Below are 12,069 nucleotides of genomic sequence, written 5' to 3' on the forward strand. Positions count from 1 at the left end.
CTTAGCTGGGCATGTTGACAGGAGGCTGAGGCAGGAGAAGTGCTTGAACCCAGGAGGCGGAGGTTGCAGTGAGCTGAGATCGTGCCACTGCATTCCAGCCTGGGCGACAGAGTGAGACTCCATCTCAGAAAAAAAAAAAATTGTTTAAAAAAAGAACAAAATAGAAAGTCACACTGTGCGGCAAGGTGTGGCGGCTCATGTCTGCAATGTCAGCACTTCGGCAGGCTGGGGAGAGACGATCACTTGAGGCCAGGAGTTCAAGACCAGTCTGGGCAACACAGAACTCTTCTCTATCAAAAACCATTAGCCAGGCATGGTGGCCCATGAGGAAGACCCTGTCTCTAGAAACGAAAGACAGACTCTTTCTTGTAAACAATATGGCACATTAATGAGAGAAAAAGTGTGCAATTTCAAGTACCTTAGTCCAGAAAAGCTGACAAATCAGTCAAATGGAACTGGCAGATACGCTGTGAACGCCATGCCCTGCAAACCGTCTGCATCATAAATTCAGTGCCAACAAAGCATTTACCAAATTGACCAATATTAACCCTCAAAGAAAACTAGCAAGGATAGAAAACCTCTTTTTTTTTTTTTAAAAGACAGGATCCCACCTCAGCCTCCCAAGTAGCTGAGACTACAGGCGTGCAGTGCCACGTCCAGCTGCTGTTTTCTTCCTCGGTAGAGACAGGGTCTTGCGATGTGGCCCAGGCTGGTCTCCACTGCTGGCCTCCAGTGGTCCTCTCCCTTCAGCCTCCCAGCACGGTGGGAGGACTACAGGCGTCAGATACTGTGCCTGGCCTAGAACCTCATCTTTTTTTTTTTTTTTTGAGATGGAGTATGCTCTTGTTACTCAGGCTAGAGTGCAATGGCACAGTCTCGGCTCACGGCAACCTCTGCCTTCCAGGTTCAGGCGATTGTCCTGCCTCAGCCTCCCTAGAAGCTGGGACTACAAGCGTGTGCCACTATGCCCAGCTAATTTTTTTTGTATTTTTAGTAGATAAGGGGTTTCACCATGTTGGCCAGGCTGGTCTCGAACTCCTGACCTCAAATGATCCTCCCGCCTGGGTCTCCAAAGGGCTGGGATTACAGGCCTGAGCCACCACGCCCAGCCTAGAACCTCATCTTCTTATCACAATACAATAAAAGCAGGAAAAGATAAAAGTTGAAACAAAGAAAAGCCCTGAGCCACTCGGAAGTTTTCCAACTTTCTCTTTACCAACTCAGGGATCAAAATGAAGGTCAGACCCACACCTGGAACACCCAGAAGGTGAGAGTGACATAAACATGGAGCCAGGGGCCGTTCAGTCCCATCAAAGCTGGGCCACAACCCCTGAGAAGTATCAACTAAGCATTCATCTGAATAAAGCCAGAAATAGAATAAAACAAGCTTCAGAAGATCAGAAGAGGGGCCGTGCTTGGAAACGATAGAAATCACTCAGTAGAGCCAAACCCATGTAACAAAGCCAAACACGCCATCTCATTCAAGACGATGACTCTCAGTAAACTCAGGACAAGGCGGATCCTGGCATTAAAAATGATCAATGTGGCACTTACGGACTGAGTGTGCCCTGCCCAAATTTATCTATTTTTTCTTTTGAGACGGAGTCTCGCTTTGCGACCCAGGCAGGAGTGCAGTGACGCAACATCAGCTCGCTGCAACCTGTGCCTCCTGGGGTTCAAGCGATGCTCCTGCCCCAGCCTCCCAAGTCGCTGGGATTACAGGTGCCGGCCACCATGCCCGACTAATGTTTGTGTTTTTAGTAGAGACGGGGTTTCACCACCTTGGGCAGGATGGTCTTGAAGTCCTGACCTTGTGATCCACCTGCCTCAGCCTCCCAAAGTGTTGGGATTACAGGCGTGAGCCATCAAGCCCGGCCGTGCAAATTTATTTTTTTATTTTTATTTTGTAGAGATAGGGTCTCTGTGTTGCCTAGGCCTCACAAAGTGCTTGGTATGAGCCACTGCACCAAGCAATTCCCCCAAATTCCTACGTTGAAGCCCTAACTTCCAGTGTGGCTGAATATGGAGGTGGGCCTCTAAGAAAGCAGTTAAATGAGGTCAGCCGGGTGTGGTGGCTCACACCTGCAATCCCAACACTTTGGGAGGCTGAGGCGGGTAGATCATCTGAGGTCAGGAGATTTGAGATCAGCCTGGCCAACATGGTGAAACCCCATCTCTACTAAAAATACAACAATTAGCCAGGCATGGGGGCAGGTGCCTGTAATCCCAGCTACTCAGGAGGCTGAGGCAGGAGAAATGCTTGAACCTGGGAGGTTGCAGTGAGCTGAGATTGCACTATTGCACTCCAGCCTGGGTGACAAGAGTGAAACTCCGTCTCAAAAAAAAAAAAAAAAAAAAAGGCCGGGCGCGGTGGCTCAAGCCTGTAATCCCAGCACTTTGGGAGGCCGAGGCGGGTGGATCACGAGGTCAAGAGATCGAGACCATCCTGGTCAACATGGTGAAACCCCGTCTCTACTAAAAATACAAAAAATTAGCTGGGCATGGTGGCGCGTGCCTGTAATCCCAGCTACTCAGGAGGCTGAGGCAGGAGAATTGCCTGAACCCAGGAGGCAGAGGTTGCGGTGAGCCGAGATCGCGCCATTGCACTCCAGCCTGGGTAACAAGAGCGAAACTCCGTCTCAAAAAAAAAAAAAAAAAAAAAAAAAAATTGAGGTTCTAAGTGTGGGGTCTGATCAGATCAAATTAGCATTGTGGCCGGGCGCAGTGGCTCATGCCTATAATCCCAGCACTTTGGGAGGCTGAGGCGGATGGATCAACTCAGGTCAGGAGTTCATGATCAGCCTGACTAACATCGTGAAACCCCGTATGTACTAGAAATACAAAAATTAGCCAGCCATAGTGGCAAGCACCTGTAATCCCAGCTACTCAGGAGGCCGAAGCAGGAGAATCACTTGAACCTGGGAAGCAGAGGTTGCAGTGAGCTGAAATCACACCACTACACTCTGGCCTGGGCAACACAGCAAGACCCTGTTTCAAAAATAAATAAAACTAATTAATTAAATATTTTAAAAATTAGCATCCTTCTAAGAAGAGATACCAGACTAAGCATCATGTCTCATTCCTGTAATCCCACGGCTTTGGGAGGCTGAAGAAAGAGGATCACTTGAGGCCAAGGGTTCAGAAACAGGCTGTGCAATATAACAAGATTCTGCCTCTAAAAAATAAAAAAAAAAAAGTTGGACGCAGTGGTACATGCCTATAGTCCCAGGTACTTGGAGGCTGCGGCCAGAGGATCACTTGAGCCCAGGAGTTTGAGGCTGCAGTGAACTGTGATTGGTCGCTGCACTCCAGCCTAGGCAACAGAAAAAAAAAAAGACACCAGAGAGCTTTCTCCGAACCCGTTCGCAACCCCCTGAGCACAACAGTGAAGCCCTGCGAGGACACAGACGGCGGCCTCTGCAGCGAGGAGGGCCTCAGGAAGAACCAAATCAGCTGGTCCCTGACCTTGACCTTGGACTCAGCCTCCAGAAGGGAGAGAACACACATTTCTGTTGTCTGTCCCGCCGCCCCATGCCTGTGGTACTTGGTTACAGCAGCTCAAATGTGACGAGGAGGATGTGCGAGAGGATGGCCAGGTGGGCGGGAGGAAGGTTCAGGAACTACGGACCAGAGTGTGGGCGGACGCCAAGGTCAAAGTCAAGGAGCTCTCTGAATACCCAAAAAGCCGTGGTTCTCACTCTGGCTGCTTTCCACAATCACCTCGGGATCCACAATCACCTCAGGAGCTTCAAAAAACACTAACTCCTACGTGCGCCCTCCAGACTGAACGAATCGGAACCTGAAGGTACAAGCCAGGCACTGATACTTTAAAGAGCTCCTGGATATTCTCATGTTTAGCCAGAACTGACAGCACTGCCCCAGTGGGTCAGTATCTTCCTAGCTTAAGACAAACCAGGCTGGACACACTGGGATCACACCTGTAATCCCAGCACTTTAGGAGGCTGAGGTGGACAGGTCACTTGAAGTCAAGAATTTGAGACCAGCCTGGCCAACATGATGAAACCCTGTGTCTACTAAAAATACAAAAAAGCTGGGCATGGTGGCACATGCCTGTAATTCCAGCTGCTGGAGAGGCTGAGGCATGAGAATTGCTGCAACCTGGGAGGCAGAGGTTGCAGTGAGCCGAGATCACGCCACTGCACTCTAGCCTCAGTAACAAAGCAAGATTCCAACAAAAAGAAAAAAAAAAAAAAACACACATCAATGTTTTAACCAAATACACGAAAAATTCAGCCAGGCATGGCAGTGCACACCCGTAATCCCAGCACTTTGGGAGGACGAGGTGGGTGGATCATTTGAGGTCAGGAGTTCGAGACCAGCATGACCAACATGGTGAGACTCCGTCTCTATTTAAACCACAAAAAAAATCAGCCCAGTGTGGTGGTGGGCACCTGTAGTCCCAGCTACTCGGGAGGCTGAGGGAGAAATGCTTGAACCCAGGAGGCAGACACTGCAGTGAGCCAAGATGGCACCACTGCACTCCAGCCTGGGTGACAGAGTCAGACTCCGTTTAAAAAAAAAAAAAACAACAACAAAACACAGGCTGGGCGAGGTGGCACACGCCTGTAATCCCAGCACTTTGGGAGGCCGAGACAGGCCGATCACAAGGTCAAGAGATCGAGAACATCCTGGCCAACACAGCAAAACTCTATCTATACTAAAAATACGAAAAAATTAGCTGGGTGTGGTGGCACGCGTCTGTGGTCCCAGCTACTCGGGAGGCTTAGGCGGAAGAATCACTTGAACCCAGGAGGTGGAGGTTGCAGTGAGCTGAGATTGCACCACTGCACTCCAGCCTGGAAACAGAGCAAGACTCCGCCTCAAAAAAAAAAAAAAAAAATCAAATACGTGAAAAATTCTATGAAAACCAGAACCGACAAAAACATGTCTGGTATAATTACTCCTACTTAAAACTCTACTAGAGGCCACAGCCAGTGCAATAATGTAAGAGAAAAATAAAAAGTACAATGACAGAAAAGGCTTGGCATGGAATGTGGGTCTGTTAAAATAAGAAAATGAGCAGGTGAGGCTGTATTTGTAGATGGCATTTCTGTGCAGAAAATCATAAAGAAGTAACTACCAAGTGAGTGAGTTTTTAGCAAGGTTTCAGGAGGGAAATTCAATACACAAAAATAATCTATATTTCTATATCCTAGCAATGGACAATAGGAAATTGAGATTTAAAAATATAATTTGGCCAGGTGCAGTGGCTCATGCCTGTTAATCCCAGCACTTTGGGAGGCAGAGGTGGGTGGATCACCTGAGGTCAGGAGTTCGAGACCAGCCTGGCCAATATGGCGAAACTCCGTCTCTACTAAAAATATAAACATTAGCCAGGCATGGTGGCATGTGCCTGTAATCTCAGCTACTCAGGAGGCTGAGGGAGAAGGATCACTTGAACCTGAGAGATGGAGGTTGCAGTGAGCCAAGATTGTACCACTATATTCCAGCGTTGGTAACAATAGCAAAACTTCATCTCCAAAAAAAAAAAAAAAAAAAAAAAAAAAAAAAAGCCGGGCGCGGTGGCTCAAGCCTGTAATCCCAGCACTTTGGGAGGCCGAGGTGGGTGGATCACAAGGTCAAGAGATCGAGACCATCCTGGTCAACATGGTGAAACCCCGTCTCTACTAAAAATACAAAAAATTAGCTGGGCATGGTGGCGTGTGCCTGTAATCCCAGCTACTCAGGAGGCTGAGGCAGGAGAATTGCCTGAACCCAGGAGGCGGAGGTTGCGGTGAGCCGAGATCGCGCCATTGCACTCCAGCCTGGGCAACAAGAGCGAAACTCCGTCTCAAAAAAAAAAAAAAAAAAAAAAAAATATATATATATATATATATATATACACACACACACACACACACAATTCATATTAGCATTACAAATGTAAAATATATAGGGATATATTTGGCAAAAGACATAAGAACTACATACTGAAAACTATAATCTATTGCTGATAGAGATGAAAGGAAATCTAAATAAATGGAGAGACATACCATGTTCGTGGATTGGAGGACTCAATATTAGAATTTTAGTTCTCATCAAACTGATCTGCAAATGTTACCCAAACCCAACCATCAAAATCCAAGCAGCCTTTTCTTTTTTTTTCTTTTTTTTTTTTTTTGAGACGGAGTTTCGCTCGTTACCCAGGCTGGAGTGCAATGGCGCGATCTCGGCTCACCGCAACCTCCGCCTCCTGGGTTCAGGCAATTCTCCTGCCTCAGCCTCCTGAGTAGCTGGGATTACAGGCACATGCCACCATGCCCAGCTAATTTTTTGTATTTTTTTAGTAGAGACGGGGTTTCACCATGTTGGCCAGGATGGTCTCGATCTCTTGACCTCGTGATCCACCCGCCTCGGCCTCCCAAAGTGCTGGGATTACAGGCTTGAGCCACCGCGCCCAGCCCCAAGCAGCCTTTTCTAAAGGAATGAACAAGCTGATAAAATTCACATGAATATTTTATCTAGACTAGCTAAAAATACTTTCAAAAAGAACAAACATGGAGGGCTAACACTACTGAGTTAATAACCTGTTGTAAAACTATGGGAACTGGACAGTGTGTTACATCAAGGCTGACATACAGATCAAGGAAACAGAACAGGCAGCCCAGAGTAGATGCCACAGACCCCCCCACACACAGTCCATGAATTTCTGACAGAGGTTCTGAGGTGATTCAACAGGGAGAGGATAATCTTTTCACCCAATCGTTCTAGAACAACTGGACAGCCATGTCTAAAAGAATGAAGCCCAATCACATCCTCATACTAAATGCAAACATTAACTCAAAATGGATTATAGACCTAAATGTAAGAACCAAAGCTATAAAACTCTTTAGAAGAAAGCATTCGACATTTTTTCCTTTTCTTTTCTCATCTCCTTTTGTAAGACAGGGTCTCCCCCATTGCCCAGGCTGGAGTACAGTGGCTCACCTGAACCTCGGCTCACTTGAACCTCTCGGGTTCAAGCCATTCTCCTGCCTCAGCCTCCTGAGTAGCTGAGATTACAGGCACTGCCTGGCTAATGTTTGTATTTTTATTAGAGATGGGGTTTTGCCATGTTGGCCAGGCTGTTGTCAAACTCCTGACCTCAGGTGATCTGCCCTCCCAAAGTGCTGGGATTATAAGCATGAGCCACTGCACCCAGCCTAGAAGCTCTGTTCATATTTACTTGCAAAGATTAGTTTGATTACTAAGCAGTAAACTAATTTATAAAACAATATTAAATATTAAAACCAACTTTAAAAAATTATCTTCCTAGCCACTCAGGAGGCTGATGCAGGAGAACTGCTTGAACCCAAGAGGCAGAAGTTGCAGTGAGATGAGATCGTGCCACTGCACTCCAGCATGAGCAACAGAGGGAGACTCCATCAAAAAACAAACAACCAAACAAAACCCTCTATATTAGGAAGCTTTTTTTTTTTTTTTTTTTTGAGACGGAGTTTTGCTCGTTACCCAGGCTGGAGTGCAATGGCGCAATCTTGGCTCACCGCAACCTCCGCCTCCTGGGTTCAAGCAATTCTCCTGCCTCAGCCTCCCGAGTAGCTGGGATTACAGGCACGCGCCACCATGCCCAGCTAATGTTTTGCATTTTTAGTAGAGATGGAGTTTCACCATGTTGACCAGGATGGTCTCGATCTCTTGACCTTGTGATCCACCCACCTCGGCCTCCCAAAGTGCTGGGATTACAGGCTTGAGCCACCACGCCCGGCCTATATTAGGAAGTTTTATTTGAAAAAAGTACTAGGGGCCAGGTGCAGTGGCTCACTCCTGTAATCCCAGCACTTTGGGATGCCAAGGCAGGCGGATCACAAGGTCAAGAGATCCAGACAATCCTGGCCAACATGATGCAACTCCATCCCTACTAAAAATATAAAAATTAGCTGGGTGTGGTGGCCCGCCCCTGTAGTCCCAGCTGCTTGGGAGGCTGAGGCAGGAGCATCGCTTGAACCTGGGAGTTGGAGGTTGCAGTGAGCCGAGATCATGCCACTGCACTCCAGCCTGGCAACAGAGGGAAACTCTGTCTCTTTTTCTTTTCTTTTTTTTTTTTTTTGAGACGGAGTTTCGCTCTTGTTACCCAGGCTGGAGTGCAATGGCGCAATCTCGGCTCACCGCAACCTCTGCCTCCTGGGTTCAGGCAATTCTCCTGCCTCAGCCTCCTGAGTAGCTGGGATTACAGGCACGCGCCACCATGCCCAGCTAATCTTTTGTATTTTTAGTAGAGACGGGGTTTCACCATGTTGACCAGGATGGTCTCGATCTCTTGACCTCGTGATCCGCCCGCCTCAGCCTCCCAAAGTGCTGGGATTACAGGCGTGAGCCACCATGCCCGGCTGAAACTCTGTCTCAAAAAAAAAAAAAAAAAAGAAAAGAAAGAAAGAAAAAGGGGCAAGGAAAACATTAAGATGACAATAAATACACGTACAAAGGGCATGAACAAAACTCATATGCATAAATGCAAACATAAAACACAGGAGCTCCCATGTGAGACCTCGATCAGTATTTGCTGAAACACTGAATGCAAAATTTATTTCATGACAGAAACGGGGACACATTCAGCCTCAGTTAACCCTGAGTTGGAAAAAACTTACTCCCCATTCAGTTACCCACCTCGTCTCCTCCCAGTAAATAATGCCTAGGGCTGGCACGCACACTGGCAGTACATACACTGAGAAAGACTTTCTAGAAAATGCTATGGCCATGTGACCACAGGGCTTGACCCTGTGACCTCGTTAAACCCAAGCAGATGGCACGTCTGAAGGAGGCTTTCTTCAGAGGTCGCTCCACCTTCTCGGGCAGAGGAGGGAAAGGAAGGTCTGTGCAGCTCCGAAGGGTGAGGCAGGAGTCACCCCACTTTTCAGGTGCACAAAGTGTGCGTGGCATCCCCACATACCACCTGGCTCACTGCTGCTTTTTCTCTGAACACTTTTCACCACCTGTCTGAAGAACACGAACGCTTCTTTTTAACTTAGCTATTCCCATGTATCAACGTTAGGACTTTGGCAACTGTGGGCCAGGAGAGACTGCAAAGGATGAGCCACCAGCAGAGAGTGGACATGAAATCTGGGGTGACGAGCTAAAGCCTTACTAAGACACCCACCTGTCCAGAAGGGCTGAAGCCGATGGCGACTATCAGCAGGTACAGACTGACTCTAAGGGGAGCTGCCGAGATACAAACCACCACCTGCCTCTCAATTCTCCAAGTCAGACCTACGTTTTCTCAAGTGTGAGGCTCAGTAAAATCAAACGGATTGTTTTCTGTCTCCATCACAAGCGCCACTTCCCTGTTTGTTCACCACCTCCGCTCCACAGGCACTGCTCTTGACTGTCTGGGCCAGCTGTCTGGGAGATCCTCACTCTGAGAATCTATGACTCAAACAGGATTTTGTGCTAGCCTGCAAACCTGACTTCTTACAGTAGTTGTTTCAAGGGGAAAATGCTGTTTTGGAACCAAACAGCAGGCTGCCAACTGACTTAAACAACGTAAACCCACCTCTGAGTTCAAAGGAAAAAAGAAAGACTGGTCGCACTTTGGGAAGCAGAAGCAGAAGGATCTCTTGAGGCCAGGAGTTTGAGACCAGCCTGGACAGCACAGTGAGACTCTATCTCTACAAAATATTGTACCGATCAGCTAGGTGTGGTGGCACAGGGCTGTAATTCCAGCAACTCAGGGAGCTGAGGTGGGAAGCTCAGCTGAGCCCAGTAATTTAAGGTTACAGGGAGCTATCTATAATCATGTCACTATACACACACCTGGGGACAGAGTGAGGCCCTGTTCTAACACACACACGGAAACCTCGGGAGAGGACACCTCCAAATGATGACGCTGTTGTCCCGAGTACTGCAGTGGCACCTGTGATCCCTCACGTTGCTTAGAATCAACGTGCTAACACCATGAAGTGGCTGCAAAGTCACAGTGAAGCCCCTGCAGAGAACAGGCCATACATAGACGTTCCAAGGGGGTGGAAGACCTCCAGAGACTTGAGGGGACAATGTTCAGGAATAAGCTCTTGAAGGGAGTTATCTAACAAGATGTGAAAGTAACTTACTTCTTAGACAAGGCAGCAGATGGGAAAAAAAAAAAAAAAAAAAAAAAAAAAACCTTACGGCCGGGCGTGGTGACTCACGTCTGTAATCGCAGCACTCTGGGAGGCCGAGGCGGGCAGATCACAAGGTTAAGGGATCAAGACCAGCCTGGCCAACATGGTGAAACCCCGTTTCTACTAAAAATGCAAGAATTTACTGGGCGTTGTGGTGCGCGCCTGTAGTCCCAGCTGCTTGGGAGGCTGAGGCAGGAGAATCGTTTGAACCCGGGAGGTGGAGCTTGCAGTGAGCCGAGATTTCGCCACTGCACTCCAGCCTGGGAGACAGAGAAGATTCGATCTCAAAAAAGTAAAAAAGAAAAACAAAAAACAAAAAAAAAACTCCTTACTTATCAAGGCAAACATGTTAGTTTCAGGCCAACTAAGGTCAGAGAGACATGGAACAAATGAAGAGTTCTGAAATGTATTCCCACCAAGAGCCAAGAAAAATGAAGTTTTGAATGTACGACTTAAGCGTGTTCCAAAACAAGAAAGGAAAAATAACTTGTTACTCGGAATCGAAGCCAAAAGGAATCCCATGGCCTGGGGAGGAGGAACGGGAGGATGGGGGTGGTCCTTGGCCTGGGAAGGAAAACTCCACCGGGCCTTCGGAGCTGGGCGCGCCCTGTTCCCACAATTAGGAAAGAAAACGACCTAGCGCTCAAGGCCGGCACTGACATCTGGGCTATAGAAACATCAGCACAGACTACTGGAATTTTCTGGCAACTACTGCGCGCTGAATCAAAGAAGTGTTTTTAGAGAATTCCACGCCGATCCTGCTGTGCGGAATCCTTTATTCACTGCTTCCCCACGAGGTGTGGGCCCGTCTCAGCTTTCACCAGTCAGAAGACCCCTCCTGCTCACTGAACCCACCCGCGGAAGCCCGGACACCGCGGGCCCGGCCGCCCACGCAGAGGTGCCCGAGCCAGCGCAGGCCGGGCCGGGCCGGGCCGCCCCACCCTCCCCGCCCCGGAGCGCCACCGGACCGCGGCCTCCCTCAGACCCGTCCCCCAGGCCGTGCAGGCGCCCAGTTCCGGGCGGAGCGGCGTCCCCCGCAGGGCAGGCGGCCAGGGCCGGCCCGCTGTCTCCCCGCCTGGCCGCGCGCTCCCGGGCAGCGAGGACCCCAGGCGGCGGGCGACCGCGGGCGGGCGGCGGGCCGGGGCCGCTCACTCACCGTTCGCTGCCGCGGGCGCCTGCGCGGGCGTCTACATGCCGGGCCGAGCCCGCAGGCCCCGCCGCCGCCAGCCGTCGCTACCTGACCCTCGGCGCCCCGGCCGCCCGCCGCCCCATGGCCGCCCGGACCCCGGCGCCGGCGCCGCCGAGCAGCAATGCGCCGCGGCCGCCCAGTGCGCACGCGCACTCGCCACGCATGCGCCCCGCCGCGCCGCCGCGCACGTGGGCCGCCCAGCGGAGCTGCCGGGTCCGACGGGCGCCGGGAGGTCCCGCGCGGGGCGGGGACGACGGCCGCGGCGGGAAAGAGGCGGGCGGTGCGGAGGAGGGGCGGCCCGGGAGTGGAGGCGGGCGGCGGGAGAGGGGCGCGCGTCCCTGACGCGGGTAGCCAGCGGTCGGCGCCCCGAGGCGGGCTCCGGTCCCCACTCACCTGCCGCGTCCGGAGCGCGCCTCCTGGTCCGCCCGCCACGTCTACGCCTCGGCGCACCCGGCCTTTTGACCCCAGCTTCTGCCCGGCGTCCCGCCCCAACTCACCGCCACCGCAGGCGGGACCTCCCGGACCACGTGGGCCGGCTCGGGGGAGCGCTGGTGCCCGGCGAGAGGTGGCCCCTCCCGCCGCTGATTCCCTAATTACCGGGTTGTGACACGGGGTGGACCGTGCCGGATTTGGGAACCGAAACCTGGCGGAGCAGCTGCGGCGGCGCTGCGCTCCCTCGGGGCTGTCCGGCTGGGAGGGCGGCCCTGCGCCTTGGGGAACCGCGCTTGGCCTCACGCCCACCTCCAGCGTCCCAGTGCGCCTTGC

The 12,069-nt window shown here is 50.8% G+C and overlaps 1 protein-coding gene across 5 annotated transcripts in view; it reads right to left on the reverse strand.

Moving 5' to 3' along the window:
* The window catches only part of NADK (NAD kinase), a 28,233-nt gene that overhangs the window by 15,144 nt on the left and 1,020 nt on the right, over positions 1-12,069 (reverse strand). Inside the window, exons 1-2 of one of the 5 annotated variants that reach the window (XM_074379935.1) lie at positions 11,272-11,448; positions 2,871-2,988 (exon numbers count right to left, since the gene is read on the reverse strand). The exons of 1 other annotated variant lie outside the window; for it this stretch is intronic. The gene's annotated coding sequence lies outside the window, so the exon portion shown is untranslated. Of the gene's footprint in view, positions 1-418; positions 2,346-2,870; positions 2,989-11,271; positions 11,449-11,697; positions 11,766-12,069 lie in introns of those variants that run through there. 3 more of the 5 variants (XM_039474403.2, XM_039474402.2, XM_074379936.1) reach the window with 3 other exon arrangements.

This window comes from Saimiri boliviensis, chromosome 11 (genome assembly GCF_048565385.1).
Source record: "Saimiri boliviensis isolate mSaiBol1 chromosome 11, mSaiBol1.pri, whole genome shotgun sequence".
Taxonomy (NCBI): domain Eukaryota; kingdom Metazoa; phylum Chordata; class Mammalia; order Primates; family Cebidae; genus Saimiri; species Saimiri boliviensis.